This window comes from Jaculus jaculus, chromosome 8, assembly GCF_020740685.1.
Source record: "Jaculus jaculus isolate mJacJac1 chromosome 8, mJacJac1.mat.Y.cur, whole genome shotgun sequence".
Lineage (NCBI taxonomy): Eukaryota > Metazoa > Chordata > Mammalia > Rodentia > Dipodidae > Jaculus > Jaculus jaculus.
The window spans coordinates 47,572,748-47,598,335 of NC_059109.1; the positions used below are offsets into that span (position 1 = coordinate 47,572,748).

General features: G+C 38.5%; 1 protein-coding gene and 1 long non-coding RNA gene across 6 annotated transcripts in view; one reads left to right on the top strand and one right to left on the bottom strand.

Annotated features, from left to right (window-relative positions):
- LOC123462908 overlaps positions 1-23,453 on the top strand; it is a 54,781-nt gene extending 31,328 nt beyond the window's left edge. Inside the window, exons 3-6 of one of the 2 annotated variants that reach the window (XR_006638554.1) lie at positions 9,770-9,857; positions 13,701-14,089; positions 20,558-20,673; positions 23,394-23,453. This is a non-coding gene — a long non-coding RNA (uncharacterized LOC123462908). Of the gene's footprint in view, positions 1-9,769; positions 9,858-13,700; positions 15,933-20,557; positions 20,674-23,393 lie in introns of those variants that run through there. The other variant, XR_006638553.1, reaches the window with a different exon arrangement.
- The window catches only part of Elp4 (elongator acetyltransferase complex subunit 4), a 214,685-nt gene that overhangs the window by 46,958 nt on the left and 142,139 nt on the right, over positions 1-25,588 (bottom strand). The gene's annotated exons all lie outside the window — the stretch shown is intronic.

Sequence of the window (25,588 nt, forward strand, 5' to 3'; positions counted from 1 at the left end):
GCCTAACAAACTGAGTTCCAATCCTCAGTACCCATATAAAGCCAAAAGAAGAAAGTGGTGCATGTATCTGAAGTGCCTTTGTAGTGGCAGGAGGCCTTGGTATTCCCATTCTCTCTGTCTCTCTTTTCTCTATCTATTTCTGCTTGCAAGTAAATAAATGAATGATAAATAAATAAATAAAATATTTTAAAAGGGACAACTTAAGCTTAAAGAGTCCAAGAACTATTTTCTCTTCAGAAAAAGTTAATCAATTATACTTTTGTTTTTGTTTATAAGAAAAATAAAATATTGCCAGGCATGGTGGCACATGCTTTTAATCCCAGCACTCAGGAGGCAGAGGTAGGACGATTGCCATGAGTTTGAGGCCACCTGAGACTACAGAGTGAATTCCAGGTCAGCCTAGGCTTGAGTGAGACTCTACTTTGAAAATAGAAAAAATAAAAATAAAATACTAAAGTAAAAATAATTATGTCAATCTATTTTCATATAATATCACATGGTCCAGTACTTTCCCAAATATAGTTTTTGGCACCTCAATTCTATGATAGAAATTATAAAAAAGAAGGTTCTGTGATCATGCAGTTATTGTGGAAGTGCTGGGTTGAATAAGGATATATAATCTAGTGTTTATACAGTTCTTAAAATAAAAATTTCTAAGTGTGGATTATATTTTGCTAGATTTTCTCAACTCATTTGAACAGAGGATCATTTCTTGGGAACCTTTGGTGTGTTTTGTATCATACAATGTACATTTGGGATATGGTGGCATATCCTATTTAATAAGGTTAGTATCAAAAGTCATAAATGACCCAACAATTTTTACCACTTCTTCTTTTGCTGTGCTCCCTTGTAGCTTGCCACCATTATTTCTTCCTTTAAAAACCACCTTTCCTGTAACCTTCCTTCTGTAAGTCTCCATTTTCCACAGATCACCCTGCTGAGCCAAAATTAGAGCCCTTAATTCTAAATATCTCCTGATGTTCAAAATCTACTTTTCTGATGTTATAGCCTGCATTTCTATTGCACACAAGTTTACTCAACTCTCATGCTCCATTTTCCAAATGTTACACTCGTCCTGTTCATCTTTTTTTTTAGCAGAAATATCTTTTTTCCTCAATCCTACCCATTTTTTTCAGTCTTTCCTCCTTCACTAGGCACACTTAGAATCTTGCATTATTTCCAATGGCAGAGGAGCTAACATTTATTCTTGCGGTGCTAGAACTTCTCAAGCACTTGATCTGCATTACAATCACCCCTTCCATCAGTGTCCAACTGCAGCAGCATACAGAATAGTAGTTTTATTTCCCTTGACAGGAAGGGTCCATCCCTGTTAACAACAGGGACTAAATGAGGCCCCAAGAGAGGCTTTAAAACTTGGGGCCAGGGCTGAGGAGATGTCAGCCATGTAAGCCTGATGACCTGGGTTCCATTCACCCAGCACAACATAAAGCCAGATGCACAAAGTGGTATGTGTGTCTGGAGTTCATTTGTTCTCACAGGAATCCTGGACACACTCATAGTTTTTCTCTCCTCACAAATCAATAAATTAAAATATTAAAAACAGATTGGGGTCAGGCACTTTTCCAGAGATGTCTCTTCATAAGACAATTTACCAAATTTTTAGTTAGCAGTTAACATGTGTAATAATATAATGGATGGGACAAAGCTTTCCTCTTGTAATATCCTAAATAATGCCATTTATATTATGCTCATTTTAAAGTTAAAAGCATTCAAAAACTTATTTTTAAAGTCTAAAAACACATTTTTTTTTCATTGTAAGCCCAAAGCTGAAGTTTCTTAAGGCCACAAAAGTTAATCCCATTACAAAATTATGAAACAAATTTAATTTTAATAAATTATAAATTTCTAAAGTTGTGAACTAATTTTAATTTTCATAAGAGAAGCTTGGGGAAGGGGGACAAGAGGGACAACTGGTCTTTGTGGGGAGTACAGTGCTTATGATACAAGGAGACCGTATTTTCAAAGCTGGTTTCAAAGATGCCAGTCGAGGTTCCAAACCCTGACTCATAGACTATGCCTGCAAGATGCAAAGATAGGTATTGTATTGCCTGTTCAACATCAGTTTAGGCAGAGAATACTACAGGGTAATGGCAGGGCAGAGAGAAGGAGCAGTAGCAAGCAGGCTGCATATCCAGGCTTTTCTGCTAATCCTTTTGGCATCTTAGCAGTGAAGATCTTAGATCAAGTCTGCTCTGGGTAAAGGGAAGGTCAGACTTTAGCTTGCATTTGGGGTTTAACAAACCAGTGAGCCCCAGACTGTGCAATATGGCAAAGATATACTTATGAGCGAGAAAAGGTTTGACAAAGCACAGTTGAAATTTCACTTTGAGTTCATTTTCTTAGTAAACTGGTCAGTCATATTGGTGCTGGAATCTACTTCTGTAAGACTCTCTGCTATGGAGAGCCTATGGGAGGAGTGTAAATGTTGAATACACATCACTTGGCATCTTAAAATGGATCATGGAGGTAGTTGTCCTTTGTAGGCAGTGCCTCAGGGCATTTGGTGGGTAAACAAGGAAGGGCAAGCTTCTCACCCACCTCCTATTAAAGTACTTATCACACTCTAGCACTGAGGATATGATGCTCACCCAGAGCTGGTTGGAGCAGTGGAGATAACTTCTTGACTTTCTTACTGCTGGCCAGAGCACAGCATATCAGGAGAAGAAACCTTGTACCTAACGGCGTGCCTGCGCCCCCGGACAGGTCTGAGAACCCCAGAGGCTGCCAAATCTGTGCCTTAATACTGCACTTGATCTTAGACCAAAGGCCAAGTGATGAAATGTGTGCTTGGAGAAGCTCCCTGTGCTAAAGAAACATCACTTTAATTAGCAAGCAAAACACCAACGCTTTAGAGTTTGTAACTTAATGTTGTTTTACTAGGTATTACCACAGGAAGTCACAAGACAACAGGCCATCACACTAACTAAATACAGACAATGTAAACAGCACATATAAACTTTAAAATACATGACTCTTGTTCAGTTGTAAAGAAAACCTGTTATGAAATTTGAAGGAAAATGAATGGAATTGTAAAAAATTATACCAAGTGAGGTAACTCAAATCCAGACAGACACACACACACACAATCTCATGTTCTCTCTCATATGTCTATAAACAAGAGGGTGTGAGACTGAGTATGGGCCATGATTCTAGGTAGGAGACTATGACAGGGAACAAGCTGTGATGAGAAGGGAAAGGGCAAAAGGCAACATGTAGTCTGAAAGCAGAGAGGAGGGCACAAGGTAGAAGGGGGGAGGGAAGAAGGGGAGGAAGGGAAATAACAATTTGTATGATAGAACCACCACAGTGAAACCTAATTCTCTGCAATCTATGAGAAATTTTAAAAAGCATGCAATAGGTCTATAACAGAATTATAGAGGGCAGTGGGGAGGGCCATGGTGTCTGTCGGATAGAGAGCAGTGAAATGAGTAGAGCTTGTATTGACTGCCAATTAGCTAACACTACACAGACTCACAGATCAATCACGGTAAAAGCACACAAAAACACAACCACAATCCCACAAATTAGATTCCTATTTTTAGTTTTGTTAATACATAACATTTCAATATTATTTTCAATGGACCCGATCCATCACTTGCTCATTTATATTTTCTAATTGATTAATGTCCCCAGGGTGTTGCCAAATTTGAATCTGCTACTCCTCAAATTCCCCACAAGACCTGCCACTTGTTCAAAAGTGTGCTCACTGGAAGAGAGCAGATCCAGGTCCCAGCTGAGCAGCTGGGAAGCATCACCATGGCCGGATGGGAAACCAGGAGATGAATGCAGCTTTAGAAAACAGATAACTTTTAAAAGCCAAGATAGCTTAAAAACTTAACAAACCAAATATGGCTCTGTGGCACAACAGTAATTATAAATGTTGCTATAACCCAGCACAGGTTCACAGCCACACCATGATCTCAAAGAATCAACTGGCAGAGGGCATCTTGGCCTGAGACTAGATGCACACATGCTGACATGTCAACAGTATTGAAACAAACTGCAGAACTGCCTTACCAGCTTCAGGGACGTCACTGGCTTCATGTGAGCTCAAATGTAGCATTCAGCCCCCAAACAACAAAATAGACAAAGCCTGGATTTGTGCTTGGAAGTCAAAGTCTTCTGCAGAACAAAGTGTGAATGGGCTTTATCTGAGGCAGGAATGCAAGCCTCTGCATACAAGGCAGGGAGCAAGGTGTCTCTGGAATGGCCATGTGGACTGAGCAGGCTGGGTGAGCTCACTGGGTCAGAGAGCCAGGAGAGCCTCATTCATTCCTCTCAGCTCCTCTCTCCGCTATTGGGCAGGCCTGGTGCTCCTGCAATGTCCTTCCTGGCCACGTGCTTAGCAAGGGTTCTAACTGGCTGCACAGTGAGTACTAAGTAGCTAGAGGCAGCTTCAGAAACCATTTGATTGTTCACTTCTGATGAGTGACCTAACTGATTGCCCAGTACTCCTGTCAGTTACAGTGCAAATTTTTCGGTGAGCCCCAATTTTACCAAAAGACTTACAAATTTCTGAGTTTTACTATTCCTTATAAACTGTTTTCCCTTCTAGTTTGTTTAGATAGACTAAAGTACAAGGGTGCTGGGGTGGATTTCTGCCTTAGCACCTTAGCAGGTTATACTTCAGTACAATTAGAACAAGACAATTTGAAAAAACAAATTGCCAACTGATTTTGGGATTGGGCAGGCACTACTGACCCTTCATGATTCCATGACTAAAGTCAACATGGAACATACTAATGAAATCAAAGAAAATAAAATACCAAACATCATTATTAACAGGGGAGATAAAAGGGGTGCATGATCTCAGTATTTGAAGTAGAGATCATACTGTTTACATAATCAGTTTAGAGTTTTAGGCTGTTTTTTTTTTTTTTTTTTCCAGTAGTAAGACTGTGTTATAATTATTTGCCTCAAAGATTTGACTTTGCAGTCACAGAACTGGTGCAGTCTTGTGCCTAACTCTCTCCTTCTGCCTTTTTTGCTACTAGGTAATTATCCAATTAACGTGAATAAAAATGGTGATGTACTTGTCAGTTTAACTTCACTTCCATCAGAACTACACCAGAAAATTTAACAAAGAAAATGCTTGCAAGAAACATTATTTATTTATTTACTTATTTATTTTGTGTGACAGACTCCTGATGTAGAATTGAGATCCTCCTGCCTCTGCATGTCCCATCATGTTCAGCCTAGCCTTCCCCCACCTTAGGTACTAATTATGTGGTGGGATCTCACTGCAATTTTCTCCATCAATACTGTGTTGTGAAAATTAAAAACACAGAAAAAGGTGATCATTTAAAGAGAACATACATATAAATATATCCTAGAATGTACAACTGATCTTTATACTTGCTTTATCAACTCCTTAAACAGCTAAATATTTGTCCATCCATCAATCTTCCAAATTACTGGTAAATCGCAATGCAAGTTGCAGATAACAGCAAACTTTAACCCTAAGTACTTAAGCTTATGCATCATTAACTAGAATTCAATGTTTTCTTTTTGTTAAACAACAAGTTAATTGACATGTAATTCACATACTGTATAATTTACCCACTTTTTTTAAATATCAAAATTTTTAGTGGGGGCTGGGGAAGTGGCTCAGTGGCAAAAGTGTTGCACAAACCTGAGGATCTGAGTTCAGGTTCTCAGAACCCACATAAAATGTTGGATGTGGTGACATGACCACTGACCTTCATAAGGAAGCTGTTCCTGCAAGCATGTGTGCCACACATATACAAACATGCAAACCCAGATATATGTACACCACACACACTCAGTGAATAAGGTATGGAACATTTCTTTCTCTTTCATTATATGTCAGATAATACTTGTGGTTTTGAGATCTGTTCTTAAATACAGAGCAACTAAAATTTCAAATTTAGTAAAGATCTCATACCTTCTTCCAATCCTATGAGAAATGTGACTTATAAAATAATCTTATAACAATATGTAAAACTCATCTTCAAATATGAATAATAAAGACAAAATGATATATTACCTGTAATTATGCCACAAAACTGTCCCTGTGACCATGGCTCAAAGCTCAAAATACCACAGGACAGCTACTGATGTTAGTGCAAGCTGTCTTCTCAAAGGAGAAACTTGCAGTGTCACCTGTTCCACATTCTCTTCAGCAATGTGGTCTTGTTGCTCTACCATCGAGTGGCAGGGTTAGTCCCCCCACCTCCCTTAACTGGGGTAGCCTTGGGACTATTCCATTCAATAGAATCCAGCAGATGTGATGGTGGTTGTCTCTGAGGATGCGTCCACCTTATAGTAGATGCCTGCTTTCAGAGCTCTGAGCTGCTTTCACAGCACTTGCCACCATGAAAGAAGATTAAGTCCAGGCCACAGGGAAGGGCTATGCACAGACGCTCCTGAGGGCATGCCCAGCTGAGGGAGGGCATAGGTGATAGCCAGCTGAACCATTAGGTATGAAAGTGAACATATTCCTACTTGATTTCAACCTTTAGAAATCAAATCTTCCCAGCTGAGGACCATGTGGGACAGTGCCTCCAAAGAACATATCTGGCTTATAGAAGGCAGCTTGACTAGAGCGAAAGGATTGTTTTATATCACTGATACACAGCAATAATAACTGGAACATTCTTTCTCTTTCTATCACCCTATAAAACAAACCAAAGAAGACTACTTGAGAAGAAATGTATTTTCTCTGTGGCAGATATATCTGCATATAAGAATACCTCATAAAATATTATCTCAGGTGGTTAATGTCGAGCCCTATATTTAGGTCAACAAACATTTTTATAAAGTACTGCTCTTGCATGTCATATTTGTCAGCTAAGCTCCAGCTATTGGATGGATAACAATGCTGGTTGGTTATATTAGGGGATAAATACAACTTTAATGGGTATGAAAGAAGAGTTTCAATTGATTGTAAACTCAGTATGACTAACCTATGGACATAGCTATCAGAACAATAAACATTCTCCCAGGTCAAGAGAAGCAGTGTTACAATGCCATAGACACCTCTGGCCATTGGACAAGGAGTGCTTTTTCAGAGTAATGCTTTCATAAATTCAAAAAAATTATTTGCTTGAGGCAAGCCCAATACATTGGTCTTTTTTAGTGCAAGAGAATGTACATGCACATGTGTGTGTATGCATGTGTGTGTGTGTGTGTGTGAGAGAGAGAGAGACATATGCATGTGTGTGTATGTGTGTGTTTGTGTGTGTGTGTGTGTGTGTGTGTGTGTGAGACAGATAGAGAGGAGATAGAGAATTAGTGTGCCTGTAGCCACTGTAATCAAACTTGAGATGCATGTGCCAGCTTGTGTGCATGTGCGACCTTGTGCAGTTATGTCAACTTGTGCATCTGGCTTATGTGGAACCTGGAGAGTTGAAAGTCTTTAGGCTTTGCAGGCAAGCCATCTCTCCAGCCCTAGAGTCATGGTTTCGAATGTTTAAAATAAAGTACAATAGATTACAAAGGAAACAAACTATGCTGAAACAGCACCAAATATTAAATCACCAAATGTCCTTTTAAATTAATCATCACATAACCACACATCAGTGGACTTATTACCCCAAAGGAAATTAATATATATGATATTTTGAGATACTTGCAATAAAAAATTCTGATTGATAACAAAGTTATGGTTACTGCCAATGCTGCTATGGTCTGATGCCCATATTCATTCAGAATACTGATAAATTTTAGTGGGAAGTTAATGAAAAAAATAAGTAAATTTCTCTTTTACTTAAGTTCCTGGAACTTCTGGCTTCTCTCCATATAGACACCATGTATATATGTCTCTTCAATTCTGTCTTTTATGTATAATTACATAGATTTTGCGTATTGTGGTTGCCCCATTCATTTTTTCCTTCGTGTGTTGCTACCCAATGAAGAAGTCAAGTAGAACATTAGGATACAAGATTCATGGGATTCCAGGTCTGGGTAAGTTTCTTATATTCAGAACTGACCATCACTTTCTTGCTCATCAATAAATCATGCAGGACTTGGGAGAAGGCTCAGTCAGGAAAGTGCCACATGAGGAAAGGAGTTCACATCCTCAACAATCACTTAAATGCTTGGTGGATGTGGCAGCTGCCTATAATCCTTTCATTCTAGGGCAAACTGGCTAGGTAGAATAGCCAAATCAGTGAGTTCTGGGTTCAAGCAAGAGATTCTTGCCTCAGTGAAACAAAAAGGAGAGTGAATACAGAGGATACCTGACATCAACTGCTGTCCTCTATAAGCACATATGTGCATGTGTGTCCACATGCATACATACACACACATGCATTCCATGTATATGATCACTCTATAAATCTTATCCATTACTCCAGTCTAGCTAAAACCCTACTTTCTGTAGTTCGGTGCTATAATTCAGTGATTCTTCCATTTGGAAAGGCCCCACTGCACATGGATCAGTTTACCCTCAACTTAGTTGTCAGTCTCTCACTCACTCAGCCTCACCTTTGCCTTGCTGGTGAACCATGGAGGCGCATCACCCAAAGCTAGGTATGCTGCAGGCACCTGAGACCTCCTTGTATAATGCCCATCCAGTTGGAATGTCTAGATATAGAAATGACCTGAGGCCATCTGCATTCTTTACTATTACTCTTAACTACAAAGTATCACTGAAGATGGTCCACACAGCGTATCTTGACATTAGTCACCACTCTACATGTCAGACACTCTTCTAAACACTTTGTATATTTATCCAACATTTTTTTTGGGGGGGGAGGTTGTTTTGGAGGTACGGTTTCACTCTAACCTAGGCTGACCTGGAATTCACTACATCTCAGGGTGTCCTTGAACTCATGGAGATCCTCCTACCTCTGCCTCCTGAGTGCTGGGATTAAAGGTATGCACCACCATGCCCAACTTATTCATTCCTTTTTATCAGCTACATGATACAGGTAGCATATTTATCTCCATTTTATAAATGAAGAAACTTTGAAGCACAGATAAATTAATAGATGGAATTTGAAATGAGAAATTCTAGAGTCATTGACCTTAATGAAAGCCTATTCATGATATTCATAAATATAAGAACTCCTTGTATATATGTATAACCTTAACCTAAAAGCAGTGGCTTGGCAATTAGGTCTTCTAATGAACTTCTATGTCCTTTGATGAGTGATCATTTAGTCAGGTTTTGTACTGTTTTAATTTTATTACAACAGCACTTACCATTCACTGAGTACTTGCTAAGTACCACATCTTGGGCTGAGTGACTTGATGTAATAGATAATCTTTGTAATAGCCCTATCAGTCAGGAAAGCAAACACAGGCTTACATGTAACTAGTCAAAGATTAAGCAGTATAGGGCCAAAGATCCCAACATGTGGCTGTCCAACTCTAGAACTCAAGTTTTCAAACACTAGCTGTACTACTTCCCTATGTGTTCCTGCCTTAAGTCTGGAACTAGACTATAACTTCCTGGAAGTCAGGATTGTTATCTTACACTGATTTTTCAGTGTGTGTGTGTGTGTGTGTTTGAGAGAGAGAGAGAGAGAGAGAGAGGGAGGGAGGGAGGGAGAGAGAGAGAGAGAGAGAGAGAGAGAGAGAGAGAGAGAGAGAGAGAGAGAGATATGCATGTGTATACTACCATGTATGTGTGGAGGTCTGAGGACCACTTGGAGGTGTTTGTCTTCTCCCTTCACTTTGCTTGATCGAGGGTCTCTTTTGTTTATGCTCACTCTGTATGTGTTCTAGTCTAGCTGGCCTGCAAGCTTCCATACTCTCTGACTTCTATCTCTCACTGCTGTAGGTGCCTTGGGGTCACAAACATGTCGGCCACTTTGTACCCAGATTAATGAGGGTGCTGGGGAAATGAACTTGGACCTGAAGGCTTGCAAGTAAGTACCATTAATTGCTGAGCCATCTCCCTAGTCTATACATGTATTTATTATATAATATTTTAAAGGTATTTGTTTTAATCAATACTGAAAAAAAAAACTGCTTGTTTTGATGGATACCACTGATACTTCACAAAATTCAATTTAGTTTAGTATGAAGAGACTGGAAATCTTTTATTAACTGTGTATTTTTTGTGGGAGGGGGAACTTAACTAAAGCCTTCTTTCAAAAATATTTAATTACAGCCATGCGTGGTGGTGCACACCTTTAATCCCAGCACTTGGGAGGCAGAGGTCAGAGGATCACTGTGAGTTTGAGGCCACCCTGAGTCTACATAGTGAATTCCAGGTCAGCCTGAACTAGAGTGAGACCCTACCTCAGAAAACAAACAAACAAACAAAAAGGTATATATATATATATATATATATATATATATATATATATATATATATGTATGTATGTATGTATGTATGTATGTATGTATACATATATTTATTTACTTGGAGGGGGGAGTCAGATAGAGACAGAATTGGTGTGCCAGGGCCTCTAGCCACTGCAAATGAACTCCAGACATATGTGTTACCTTGTACATCTGGCTTATGTGAGTACTGGGGAACCAAATGTGGGTCCTTAGGCTTCATAAGCAAGTGCCTAAAGTGCTAAGCCATCTTTCTAGTCCTTAACTAATGCCTTCTAACTTCAATTTCCTTAGCTAATTACAGGAATGCTTAAAAAGCAATAATATCCAGAATATAGTTATGATAGTTCCCACACAATTAATAAGTCCTTGTCCCTTCATTTTTGGAGTACACATGGTATGTGCACACATGTGTATATGTGTGTGTAAACAGATGTGTGCAGGTACACAAACACATGTGTACAAGTATAAGTGTGGGGAGGTCAGAGGACAACCTTGGGTATTATCCTCAGGTAGGTCATCCACCTCTTTTTGAGGAAGTGTCTCTTACTGCCCTGGAGCTCAGCAACTGGGTTAGACTTGCTGGCCGGTGAGCTCCAGGGAGTCTCCCGTCACCACTTCCCCAGTGGCACATGTGTTGACACAGCTAGCATTTTTATGTGAGTTGTAGGGCCTGAGTGACAAGCACATTACCCGCTGAGTTATCTCTCCAGCTCCTCTTCTTTGAAGCCTGCTGTTTTTAGGCCACATCATACAATGACTCATTATATTTTTTATTTGATTTACTCATGTTTTTGAGACAGCTTCTCATGTATCCTAGGCTAGTCTGGAACTGGCTATGATGTCAAAGTTGACCTAGAATTTCTGATCCTCCTGCCTCTGTCTCCTCCTCAGATATAGGTATGTGCATCCATATCATCTTCTGTCTTTTTTTTCTTTCTCCTCCCTTCCTTCCTCCTCTTTCTGTCTGTCTGTCTGTCTCTCGCTCTCTTCCTTTTTCTCTTTGAGTTAGGATCTCAGTATATAGCTCTGCTGGCCTATGTTGCCCATGAACACATGATTCTCCCACCTTAGCCTCCCAGGTACTGGGATTACAAGTGTGTGTTAATAACTTGACATACAATGATTGACTTTAGCATAGATTTGGAAAATGCCTTCATGTAGCTGAACAATAATTGTCATTTGCTGTATATAGTCTAATTTCTTTCCTTTTAAACTCAGCTAAAATGAGAATATCAGTTTGTTTTAAACTCAAGAAAGAATTCCCATAGGTGCCAGTAAAGTAGTTCTTCTGCCTCTATTGTCTTTTAAAACAGTCACTGATGTGCAAATATGACAGGAATAATGGTCCCCTAAAGATGCCGACATCATAATCTTTGGAACCTATGTTACCTTACATGGTAAAGGGTAATTAAGGTTACATATGGAATTAAGGTTGCTAATCAGTTGATCCTAATTAGGACATTATCTTGTTTTATTTGGTTAGTCCACTGTAATCACAAGAGTCTTTAAAAGTAAAAAAGAGAAAGAGAAAACTAGAGAGATGATTGCTGGCTTCAAGATGGAGAAGCCACAAGCCACAGGTAGCTTTTAGAATTTGGGAAAGGCAAAACAATGGAATCCTATCTTTGATTCCAGAAGGAACACAGTCATATTAACCCTTTAATTTTATGCTGTAAAATAATTTTGCTCTTCTATTTCTAGATATGGAAGAAAATAAGTTTAAGCCATTAAATTTGTGGTAATTTCTCATAGAGTCAATAGGAAACAGAAAAAATACAGGACACAATACCACAATTTAGGAACTGTGCAAAAATGAGCATGTAGTGGTTTTAAAGAAGTGATTGTATAAATAAAAACAGTGACATTTTCTTGATTGTACTAGGTATAGAAGAAAGATGATTTATAATGAACATCACTGTATGTTTACTCCTGTATTTATTTATTCATTTATTAAATATATATGTATTTTTTTTTTTTGATCAAGAGAAAGAGGGAGAGAGTGAGAGATTGGGTGCGCCAGGTCCTTCAGCCACTGCAAATGAACTCCAGATGCATGTGCCCCTTGTGCATCTGGCTTACATGGGTCCTGGAAGAGTCGAACTGGGATCCTTTGGCTTTGCAGGCAAATGCCTTAACTACTATGCAATCTCCCCACCCCTGCATTTATTTTTAATTAAGGTTATAAACAATCATGTTTTACTAGAATGCCCTATTTGTAAACCTTTTCAGAGATAGTCAAGAAAGAATTTTGCAAACAGTCTTTACATAGCCTAGCCTCTCCTTGAACTCATGCAATTCTCCTGCCTCAGCCTCCTGAATGAGGGAATTATAAGAATAAGTCAGCATGCTTGGCTAGTATTAGGTAGTTTTCTTTGGTCTGGGTAAGCAGAAGGTTTTTTTTTTTTTCGAGGTAGGGTCTCACTCTAGCTCAGGCTGACCTGGAATTCACTATGGAGTATCAGGGTGGTCTCGAACTCATGGCGATCCTCCTACCTCTGCCTTCCGAGTGCTGGGATTAAAGGCGTGCACCACCACGCCCAGCTCAGAAGGTATTTTTGATACTGCACTATACTGTCTTTAGGTTGACTAGAACTAAAATGCACTGTTTGGATTTCAATTACCTACATTTTACATGCAAAATGAATATTTGATTAAATCCTACCAGTTTCTTCTACATTATCACAGACATATCCTCCTTACATCTCTTTGTATGTCATCTCCATTCTGCCTGGTGTTCTTTTTCTTCTCTTTCTTCACTAACCCTTCACAGCCTCACATTTTGTAAGTATGTTCTAGCTCTGGTGTGCGTTATTCCCTCTTGTTTTCATTACTTCAGGTTGCCATGTTTCGTGTCCCTGTTAACTTCTAGATAGTCAAAGATGGTGACAGGCTCCATTATATATTATTATAGAAGTCTCTATTTTCTACATATTTGAAATTTTCTATAGTGTTACAATCAAATGAACCAAATAAAGGGATACCCTTTTATACTTAAAACATTCTTTCAATGTCCAGGTTTCACCTTCTTTAGCACTACAAGGTTGGTTGGACTGGTTTCCTTCCAAAGTTAAACCTCATTTGGTTGAAGAAAAATGACATAAGAGAAATGTGATTAATATGTTCACAGGGTCCTCCTGGCCTTATTCAAGATAATAGATTTCTGTAAGTTAGTGCATCTTGCTCAAGGTAAGTCTTTTACTGATTATATATGCCTTCCTCTTTGAAGTTGGCTTCAGTGCTCCTGACACAGAATTTCTTGGTCATATTTCTGACAAAAAATGACTGATGCACAAGGTTTTCATCACCATTTAATAAGGAAAAGTTAGAACCAACAGTAAAACTTACTACTTGCTAGTTTATACCCTAAAGTATTAACAACACAAAATGTTAATTAATTTCTAATTCTCTTTTCTATTATTTAGATTTCATGAAGGTTGATTGGACTTGATCCATCATTTTACGGAAAATTAATTATTTCAAATACATGTGGCACTTTATGCAACCTGCCTGATTTGCATTGAGGAACATTCAGCAGAAGTAATTGAGGCACAAGCAAATACTGGCACTGACTGAACTCAATTTTCATTCCAAATTTCTGCAAAATCCCAGGGCACAACAATATCAGATGCAAGGGGGAAAACAAACAAAAGCAATGTGAAAAGGGAACATGAAGAGAGAATATTACAAGAATCAGAGAACAAAGGGACTGCAGAACTATTTCAGTGCCATAGATGAGCTGTGAGGGCTTCATTCAGGCAAGGTGGAAGACGATATCATATGGCATCCCGACAATTGATGTCTTCATTTAAATGTAAGAATTTACATTCTAATTAGAAAGAATTTACATCTTAATCAGAGGCAGCTGTATTATCTTGTTACTGTTTTTTTCAAAGGTAATGAACTAAAGTACTGCTGTGCTTTTTCAACCAGAAACTAAATAGACAGCATCCAGGGTTATTTTATAGCTTACCTGCTGTAAGCTGTTATTAATATTTTCAAAGATTAAATTCTAACAAAAATCTTTAAAAAATATAAATGTATTTGACATTACTGGAATAGTGTAAGGACTTATTTAAACAAATCCTTTCCTAACTTGTATTTTAAATGTAGTTACTTATCAAGCTAATAGAAGCCCCTTGTGCTTCATTAATATGATACTGTTTTCATTTGAGAGGATGCTGAAGTTCTAAAGCAGTTAACTGTGGCATGTTGGCAAATCCTGGTTCTTCTCAAACTTGCTTTTGGTTGTGGAAGATCACCTACTAAATATACACTTTCCCTTATTAATACCATTCAAATGAAAACACATTCTTTTTTTCTTTGAAGATGCTGATATCATATTTGAGACAATATTTTGGTTGCACTTTAGATGACTTTGTTAGAACCATATTAATAATATTTAAAAATGTGATATTTCACAATTATATACAATTCTGACAGTATTAGGATTACAACAGGGAAACTAAGGGAAATATCACATGCTAATTTATACTGTTCCAGGTTATTCATGATGATGGTAACTAGACTTAGGTACTGGTAGGTGGTGATTTCTTTGCAGACTCAAGCCCATCACTCATCTGAGCATCAGTGTGAGCTCACTGACCCATGGCTTAGAAGAAATTGGGCTTGGCCTCAAAGAAATCAAGCAGGAGAAAATTACAAGTGTTAATAAAAATGTAAAATGCCACCTCTGTCCCTGGCACTATGCGTCCTTAGGTTACTGACACTTACTTTCATCAGCGGCATCATTAACATGAAGTAGTAGTATGCGCTTGTTGATAATTTGTGGGTTTATCATGTAATCCATTATGCAATACAATTGTTTTATAAAGTGCAAAGGAAAATAATAAAAGTGTAAAGGAAAATGATAAAAAAGCTTTATCAGTTTATAAGATAAATAATGGACTAATTTGTTAAGCCATTCAAAATATTGAAAAATATAGTCTACTATAATTCTCAGGTTCAAATTTATCTTTCTCATCATAAGAATATCCTGAATCTATGCATATAAAAGAAAAAAAGAGATAACATAAATATTTGCTTTTTTTTAAAAAAAGGAATAACATAATAGTTCCAGGTAGATTAAAAAGGGTGGCATTTTCCTAACCTAGGCTACTCTGATGACAAAGAGGAGATAATTATTAGTTCATTGGTGCTTTTTCTTGTATTCCCACTAAAGACAATTTATAGAGGAAATGATTCAGATGGGTCTGACTGAATTACTGGCTCTGAAAGATGGCTTTATACTGCTGTCAGAAACTGTCAGCCTATTTTTGAAAGGTTTATTTGTCTACAGCTTTTCTGTGGATGATTTGTTATAAGGGCATTAACACCACACAGTACACATAGTGCCTTCATTTTCAAAAGTGTCCCAGATAAGTTTTGATTACCCTAGGTTTTATAGAACCTGTTTGCCTTTTCATAAGGAATCTAGAAACATAAAATACATTTTAATCTCATGCTTAAGTATGTTCCACATATAATGGTCTTTTGCTCAGAGAGTACCAGATTGTTAGTCTATTATCACCAACTTTCTGCTTGACCTTGTGTTTACCGAAGCTGTAAATGCTCATGTCCAACAAATATTTGGCCATAATAAAACATAATATATAAATTTCTTGTCTTCCATACAATTTTTGACTTGGATTATCACAGTTGTTTACTTACTAGGTTCAAGTTCATACTTATCTCCCACTAGGCTCAAGTTTACACTTACCTCCCACATACTTCTTACAAAATGATTGTTGGTGATATCACTTACTTCATGGAACTGATATTCTAAATTCATGTGCTCTAGCCCTCCTTACTATATTATAAGCTCTGTCATTTACATGATATAGAAAAGACAAGGGTACTAATGCTAATTCTGTCACTCATATGTTTTTCATCATATATAAAATGAAGAACTGTGAAAAGTTTGTCAATGATTTCTTTTTTCTTAAAATACAATGATACAATTCTTATTTGTCATTTCTATTCATTGGATTTTAGCTATTTCTTAACTAACATAGTAGTTTTCTTTCAAGAGCAACTAAAAACACATTCTTGAATCTGTCCACCTGCTCATTTCTATTCATTTTTCTAGATCTATTTCAAATATCATCCTCTGCACAGTACTCTTTACATGCTGATCCACATAATTTCTTCCTTCTCTAATTCATGAATTCAACAGATACTTAGGAAGTGCAGTCAATAAATTAGGCATTACATTAGCTGCTAGGCTGTAAAGAATGAATAAATACAACATGACTCCTTTCCTCAAAGAGCTGACAAAGCAATAGGGAATGATAAGAAGCTAGTAACAAACAGTAACAACTGTGATAGGTGCAAGGAAGGTGACAAGCAGCTTGCTCAGAGACAGTACACACATGTTCTTTCATTCTTACTATACAGTAATAATAATTTAACTTATTGCTATCTTGAATTGGTATCTGACTTAAATTGTAAATCTTGTTTTCCAAACCAAACTTCAGCAACACTATTATGGTAGTAACATAAGCTGAGTCTATACAGTGTGCCATCAATATACTGGGATCACACACATTTTATCATTTAACTCTTAGAACAAGGTAGGTATTGTTATTATTACTTCATTTTATTCAAGTTGAAGAAAAAGAGCCTAAGAGTAAGAATAAGATGCTTATTTCAAGTTGGACACCTAGTAAGTTGCAGAGTTGGAACTAATACCTAAGTCTGCAAATACCTAAGTGTGGTATGTCAGGTTTCATAATAATCTCTTTCTTGGAGATTGAAATCATATGTTATGGGTTTTAGTATCATTACAGAGTAATTCACAGTCCCTTGCACATACCAAGCATTTAACAATATCTGACAAATGAATAGACAATTATGTGAGTTGGGTCTTTCACTAGACATTACATTTCCCAGGCAGCAGCTCCCCTATCAACTTAATTGGCCTCTGATGACTTTTCTTGAAGACAGAGATCTTAAGATTGAAAATACTGTTTAAAAGTATTCCTAGGGGCTGGAGATATGGATCAGCAGTTAAGACACTTGCCTGCAAAACCACCTGGGTTTGTTTTCCCAGTACACATATCAAGCCAGATGCACAAAGTATACATGCATCTGGAGTATGTTCAAAGTGGCTGGAGGTGCTGGTAAGCTCATTCTCTAGATCTGCCTCTCTTTTCTCTCTCCTTGTACATTAAAAAATATATTCCTATCTATGGGTTGGAGAGATTGCTCCGCAGTTAAAGGCACTTGCTAGCAAAGATTGCTAGCCTGGTTTTAGTTCCTCAGCATCCACACAATGTTAGATGCAAATAATGGCATTTGCGTCGGGCATTCATTTGCTGTGGCAAGATACCCTGTCCACCAAAATGCACACACAAATAAAAAAGTATTCTTATCTAGTTTATAACATGATTTCTCATATCTTGTTCCCACCAAGTCATATGCAGAACTTTTCCTACTCAGGACTCTTAAACCCATGTGAACACCACATTAGCAATTGTCTGCACCAAGCTTGTCTTCACTCAAATGACTTTAAGTCAGATACTGCAAATATTCAAAGAGAGGATGTACAGTTATGACCTATTAGGAAATTTAGTAAGTCCAGTTAATTATGGTCTTTAAGAGTTGTTTGGGGGCTGGAGAGAGAGCTTAGCAGTTAAGGTACTTGCCTGCAAAGGCAAAGGACCCAGGTTCAATTCCCCAGGACCCATATAAACTGATACACAAGGTGGTACATGCATCTGGAGTTCATATGGAGTGAGGCTAGAGGCCCTGGATTGCCCATTCTCTCGCTCTTTTTCTCAAGTAAAAATTAAAAAAAAATTTTTTTTAAAGAGTTGCTTAGGGGCTGGAGAAATGGCTTAGCAGTTAAGCACTTGCCTGTGAAGCCTAAGGACCCTGGATTGAGGCTCTATTCTCTAGGACCCACGTTAGCCAGATGCAGAAGGGGGCGCTCACATCTGGAGTTTGTTTGCAGTGGCCAGAAGCCCAGGCGTGCTCATTCTCTCTCTATCTGCCTCTTTCTCTCTCTCTGTCGCTTTCAAATAAATAAAATAAACAAAAAAAAAATTAAAAAAAAGAGTTGTTTGGTTTTAGATAAGTCCGGGCATGGTGGTGCATGCCTTTAATCTCAGCACTTGGGAGGCAGAGGTAGGAGGATCACCATGAATTCTAGGCCACCCTGAGACTACATAGTGAATTCCAGGTCAGCTTGGACCAGAGTGAAACCCTATTTCGAAAAACTAAAAGTAAGTAAATAAAGACTAAATTTTAACTTCAAATGTAAAAGAAATCTAGAAGAAATAAAACTTAAAATTTCTTTTTTTTTATGTTTTGAGGTAGAGTCTTGCTGTAGCCCAGGCTGACCTAGAATTAGTCTCAAGCTGGCTTTGAACTCATAGTGATCCTTCTACCTTGCCTCCCTAGTGCTTGGATTAAAGGTGTGCATCACCATGCCAGGCAAGACACATTTTTTAAAAAAATATAATTTTTTAATAAGAAGGCTTCAGCAGCTAGTGGAGACTCAGGTACCTTCAGTTTGGCAGTTGTTGGGTTGGCATGCCTTAGAATAGTGAGTACATTACTTTTCTATTGCTGAAAAACAAACTGGCTCCACATTTTGCGAAATAATGAACATTACTTATAGGCTACAATGTCTCCTTTTCTTCCTTTCTCCTACTGTTTCTTTACCTATCTCCTCCCCTCTTTCCTCACCTTACCTTCATCCTTCCATCACTCCCTCATTTCCTCTCCTCTTGTCTGCCTTTCTTGCTCACTCCCTTTTAAGATGGAGTTTTTCTATGTCACACAGGCTGGTCTCAAACTTGTAGACTCAAGTGATCCCCTGTCTCAGCTTTCTGAAGAGCTGGGGCTAACAGGCATGTGCTAGCATGTCCAGCTTGATTGTCTTTTTATTTCATGTCTCTTGATTGTTCATTTCTCCTCTTCCTCACTGAATTTTCTAGTTTAGGTCTCTATAGGCTACGCCAGCCACTTTTGAATTGGTCACAAGTCTTGACCCTTTCAATCCTTTCTCCATAAACCTGCCAGTATAATCTCTCTAATAAGGCTCTCACATTTCTCTTTTGCTTAAGGGAACTGCTTGTCAGTATTTAATAATTAGGATAGCCATCCCCAATCCCAGGAAGCCTCCCAAATCTCTGGGCTGAGTTGGCTTCCCTTCTCTTTCTGTGGCACTTATTTCTTAATTGTGCCATGCTATTAACAATATCATATAGTTTGGATCTGGGAACCATAACTTGGTTGACTTTCTGCCTCCAGTGTTCATTGTATTCTTTGAAGACTGTTGCACATCTGAAAATAAGGTAATAACCTGTTTGTTTCTCAATGATGTTACATGACAGATTCCACACCCTTTGTCATGTTTTCCCCCTATTATCTGATAAGGTGACATCTCTGAAAAAAAATATAATTTTTCCTTATTTATAAGAGTGAGAAAGAGCAAGAAATGGGAGGGGAGAGAAAAAGAGTGGGCCAAAACCACCTGCCACTTCAGACACATCGTTCTATATGGGTGTTGGGGAATTGAACCTGGGCTGTCAAGCTTTGCAAGCAAGTGCCTTTAACTACTGGGCAATCTCTCCAGCCTAAGACACATTTTTATTTAAATAAAATTGTGAAAGCTACAATGCTCTGAGCACCTTAAATCAGTTATACAAACAATGGAGACCTTAGGCAAGGACACTGCTAAAGAGCATCTTCAAAAATTACACTTGTTTCAGAACATGCTTCAGCACTGTTTTTTTTTTTTTTTTTACTGTGTTTCGTTGTAGACAAATGTTAGAAAATAATTCAGGTTCTACAAGATTTGTTGCTCAAAGCTTCCCTTCAAGTGCTGGAAAAGATAAACATAACTTTATGTGACATTTATGTTGATGCAGTAGAAGAAAACCACAACTTAAAAAAACACTTGTTTAGGAAATTTGCGGAAGAGAGGGCAGAAAGAATATCAGAGCCACAAGTTGGGACATTATGCACAGAGACATTGACTCTAACCCATAACTGATGGCTAACCCCATAAGGCATGACCCACATTCCCTAACGAAGAGGGTCCCTAGGAGGGGAGCAGGACAGGGAGGAGGCTAACAATGATACCAACATGATTGTATACACACTGTGTATATAACTAATAAAAAAATACCTGTTTAGAAGAGTCCTGTAAAAGGTGGAGAAAGCTTAACCCTAAAAACATGGGCCTTGGCTGATAAATAAATCCCAGAGCCAGAATTGGGTTGCCCCCACCCCAGAGTGAGCTGTTGAACATGAGTTCCCCATAATAATGCAGGTCATCGCCATAGGACTTGGTTATCTGCCAGAACTAGAAGGTAAGACCTTATTGCTGAAGACACCACAGCCTGCAGTCATAGAACATCAAGAGACCACGCTGGAACTGGGAAACCAGTAAGTGCTATGGGAGCTGTGGGGGGATCATAGTTGCCAACGAGGATAAGCAGGGAGAACCTTCACTGCTCCTTGGCTAAGAAGAGTGGGCATACACATCAACAAGTCTCCCAAATGCTTATCCCACTTAATCCAAGTTGCTCTGACTTTTGGTTGGGAAATCCATTTTATGAGATTACTGGTGAGATCCAGGATACAAACTGCTGACAATGAGATGATCACCTCCACCACATCTGCCTGGGCCCAAGAGCTATTCTGCTCTCACTAGCCTGAAAACCAGTTCCAGGAAAATAGGAACAGACACCGTGGTCACTCAAACCTCATCAAAATAGAGATCCAGGGGCTACAGAAAATTCAACACTAAATCAGATTTCTAACATGTTCACCAAGGTTGAGGGAACATTGTGGAAGAAGGGGTAAAAAGACTGTAAGAGCCTCAGGGTGGGTAGGATTAGTCTGAGGCACCTTTCTCTCCTCCGCATAGAGAATGACTGAGGCCTGCAGGAATCCACAATGAATACCAATAACCCCACTGAGGACCCTCAGTAGAATGCAGGTGAGGGAGAAGGGATATAAGAGTACAGTCTTTTTGTAAAAAAATCAATAATAATCACACTTACTGAAATTGATTCATAACTGTTTATCAGATTTGGCTATATTATGGTTAGTCAGTACATATTTTAAATGAAACATCTTCAGCTAAGTAAATGAAGTACGTCAAAACTTGAAATTTTGATGCAGGTAATATGAAATATCATAATATACTTGGAGATAAGTGAGAATTGGCTTTTCAAATCATGCCTAGAGCCATATACAATTAAAATTTTAAAATATGGCCTGGAGAGATGACTTAGCAGTTAAAGGCACTTGCTTACAAAGCCTAACAGCATGGGTGTAAGTCCCTATTACCCACCTAAAGCCAGATGCACAAAGTGGCACATGCAGCCAGAGTTAATTTGCAGTACCAAGATGCCCTGGCATACCCATTCTCTCTCTCTCATTTTCTCACTCCCTCTGTCCATCCCTCTCTCTTTTTGCAAATCAATAAAATACTAAAAAAATTAAAATCTAAACTTAACATCAGTGTTACATTTTACAGGATTATATAAAAAGGCTTTAAGATAAAGCAGAATTTTGTAACGGTTTTCTTGTTATTCAAAAACAACAATCCGTCTACCTAGAGGAAAACACTAACTATAAAGGACAATAAAGGCAAGAGATAAGATACTTTAAGGTTAAAAAACTGAGAAATTAAGAAAGCAAGCAAAGAGATTATAGGAATAAGTTATAGAGTTACAAGTTTATTAGGCTACTTTACTGACAGAAATTCTTTAAAATATCAAGACCTGGGACAATGATCCTAGGGAGATACCAAATGTTCCAAAGGCACAAGGAGACTGATTTCTGTTCTCCACTACGAAGCACATTCCACTCACTATTGCTGCTGATCAGCAGCAGAGTCAGGGAGATGATAGAAGGGACCCACATTCATCTTGGTACAAAATAGGAGCCGAAGCAAGCATCATGCGACATGACATTTAAAATGCTAACAGATGCTCCACAAGAAAAGCTCACACAAAATGAAACACATTTCAATGTACGCACAAGAAGACTGTTATATATAGACTATGGCCATCACGTGGGCTAAGTGGCTGTTAGGAAAATAATCAATCAGAGAACATGGAAAAAGTTCAATTGCCCAAGAGAATGGATACAACTGTGGGGGGTTCAGTGAACTAAAAGATCCTTCCAGTATAAAAATCAAAGAGCAAAGAATAGTAAATGTTAGAGAACTGATAAATACTAGATAAAGATAATAAATATGAGATCCAGAAACCTCTGTTAACAGCACTGCAGAGGAGATGAAATAAAAGTAACAAAGGAGAAATTACAGAAGTTCACAATGAGAAGTTATCATGCTAAAAGCCTGAGACAGAAACATCAGAAGAAAAATACTCCATTCAAACTTATCATGAGGTAGAAAATACAATGAGATCTAATGGATATCTAAAATGAGTTTATTTCATAGTAAGAAAGAAATATCATGAAAATCTGTAGCAAAGATTAATGCCCAATTTCACCAACATGTAATATTATATTGTAAGTCCTGGACAATATATGCAGACATAGCAATAAAAATATCAGGAAAGGGGGAAACAAGTCATTAGCTAAAGATTCTAAGAGAGCTGAGAAACTAGTAGCATCATTAAGTGGATACTTAAACATCACATGGAAATGCAAGGATACCAAAACAGGATCCCATTCACAAAAAGCTCAAAATACTTAGGGGTAAATGTGATATAAAATGAGGACAATGGTAGTCCCCAGACAGTGTGTCTAGTGCCAGAAGGTGCTACGTGGGCGACTGGGGGAAATTGACCAATATCCATCCAAGCAACTCATGGTCTAACCTACTTAGCAGCAAATAACCTGGTGTGATGCCCACACAAGTGCAATAGTGGCATACAGCCATGGTGGGGAACCAACTGCTCTTGATTTGGCTAACTAATTCCCTCAGTGGCATGGGACCCATAGTTGGAGCTGGGAAACAAGTCAGAACCATATCCAAACATAAGCCTACTCTCTAGTATCAAGCTACCATCAATCATGGGCTACAAGAGGGTCTACACCTATTTAATTCTCTATAAAAAAGTAAGGGTTATCTCATTTGTCCTGGTGCTAACCTATTCTCCATTGGAGAATCTGCTTGTCTTTTTCAGATAAGGAGAGAGCCACCCCATCATACTTCAAAAGGGCCCGGGCTGAAACAAAGAACAATTGGTGAAACAAGCAAGAGTGCTGTTTTCCTGATGAACTGGATACCAACACAAGGGAAAAGGAGATCAACACAGAGAAAAATCAACTCCTACCAAATCAGAGAGCCAGAGCCCCAGAGGTACCCAACACCTCATCAATGAAGCAGACCAAAAATGAATACAACATGGCCCAGGAAAATTTTGTGGAAGAGGGGGTGGAAAGAATGTCAGAGCCACATGTTGGGTCATGATATGCAGAGACATTTATCACCAATAACTGTGGGCTAACTCCACAATGCACGACCCATATACCTCAACAAGGAGGGGCCAAGGGGAGAGGGTAGATCACGGATGAGCCTAATAATGGTACCAAACTGACTGTAACTATTGAATACAAAACTGTTTAATAAAAATAAAATAATAAGCTGGGCATGGTGGTGCATGCCTTTAATCCCAGCACTTGGGAGGCAGAGGTAGGAAGACTGCCGTGAGTTCGAGGCCACCCTGAGACTACATAGTGAATTCCAGGTCAGCCTGGGCTAGAGTGAGACCCTACCTTGAAAAACCAAACCAAACCAAAACAAAACAAAAAAAAAAAAAAACTATGCCAGGTTTTAAAATCTCACTCACATAATCATACCAGCACACATAAACTAATGTGATGAATCTAAGAGAAGAAACTGATGTACCAAGGTTGTGGAAGGTGTCCCTGTGTAAGAAATGACTCTGATAGTTGACAGAGGTAGAGGGATGCAAAAGGTCCCTGAAATAGGGGAAACTGTCTTGAATTCAATGTTATCACAAGAGTTCTTACTTTCCAAAATTCAAATTTTAATGTGTGTGTGTGTGTGTGTGTGTGTGTGTGTGTGTGTGTGAGGGTGGTATGCATGCTTGTTGAGGCCAAGGGTCAACGTGAGGTATCTTGTTAAGTGGCTCTCCACCTTCTTTTTTGAGAAAGGGTCCCTCAATGAGCCCACCAATTTGGCTAGACTAGCTGGCCAGCAAGCCCTAGGGATAATTCCTGTGTCTACCTCCAAGTTCTGAGACTACAGGAGCACAGCACTGCACTTGGCTTTTATGCGAGTGCTGGGGATATGAACTAAGGTCTTCATGCTTGTGTGGCAGGTACTTTACCCACTGAGCTGTCTCTTTAGCCTCTACAACAATATATATATTTAAAAAAAAACATGCCCATTTCAGTTCACTATTCCTAACAAAAAAGCAGTTAAATGTAAGTACATTTACAGGGTAACTTTGAAAAATTTTGTTTTTAGACACCAAAAGGTCAGATAGTATTATACATTAAAATATGTTTTCTTTCATTTAAGTTAAAAATTCATTTCAAGAAGTTAAAACACGGGCCGAAGAAATGGCACAGCAGTTAAAGGCACTTGCTTGCAAAGAGTGCTGGCCCAGATTCAGTCCCCTAGTACCCACAGAAAATCCAGATTCATTAGGTGGTACATGTGTCTAAAGTTGTCTGCAGCAGCAAGAGGCCCCGGGGCACCCATTCTCTCTCTTCTCATAGAGTGAAAACATGAGTTTTGAATCTGCTGCTGGGATCAATCATATTTCAGTAACTGAGAAGACTTTCTGTTATTAGAGAGACACAGCCCACAATACAAAAGTAGAACCTGAAGGGATACGGGATAATAATCTGTCACGAGATATTTGTGTAAAGCATCACAAGCTACATTGTTTTTCTGAGTTCTCTATTACTGTTATAAGTAGAACAAACGCACAGATGGCATGGGCCATAAAAATATGGTTAAGCTTTGCTGTACTGTTAGTAGTCCTTAAAAGTGTGCTCTAGCTTAAGTGAAAGTACTGAGCACATGTGTACACATTTTTGAATGCTAAATTTTCTGGCATATATGTATATAAAAGCTGCCACTGATAGCTCAAACTATTTCTGCTTCCCTCTATGTTTTGGCCTTCAATTTCAAATACCAAGAATTACTTTATGAGAGGGCTTATTAGCCTGAAGTGAAAGCAATTGCAGTATTTTATTATTATTATTTTTTGGTTTTGATTGCTTGAGATAGGCTCTTACTCTATCTCAGGCTGACCTGGAATTCACTATGTAATTTCAGGATGGCCTTGAACTCATGGTGATCCTCCTACCTCTGCCTTCTGAGTGCTGGGATTAAAGGTGTGTA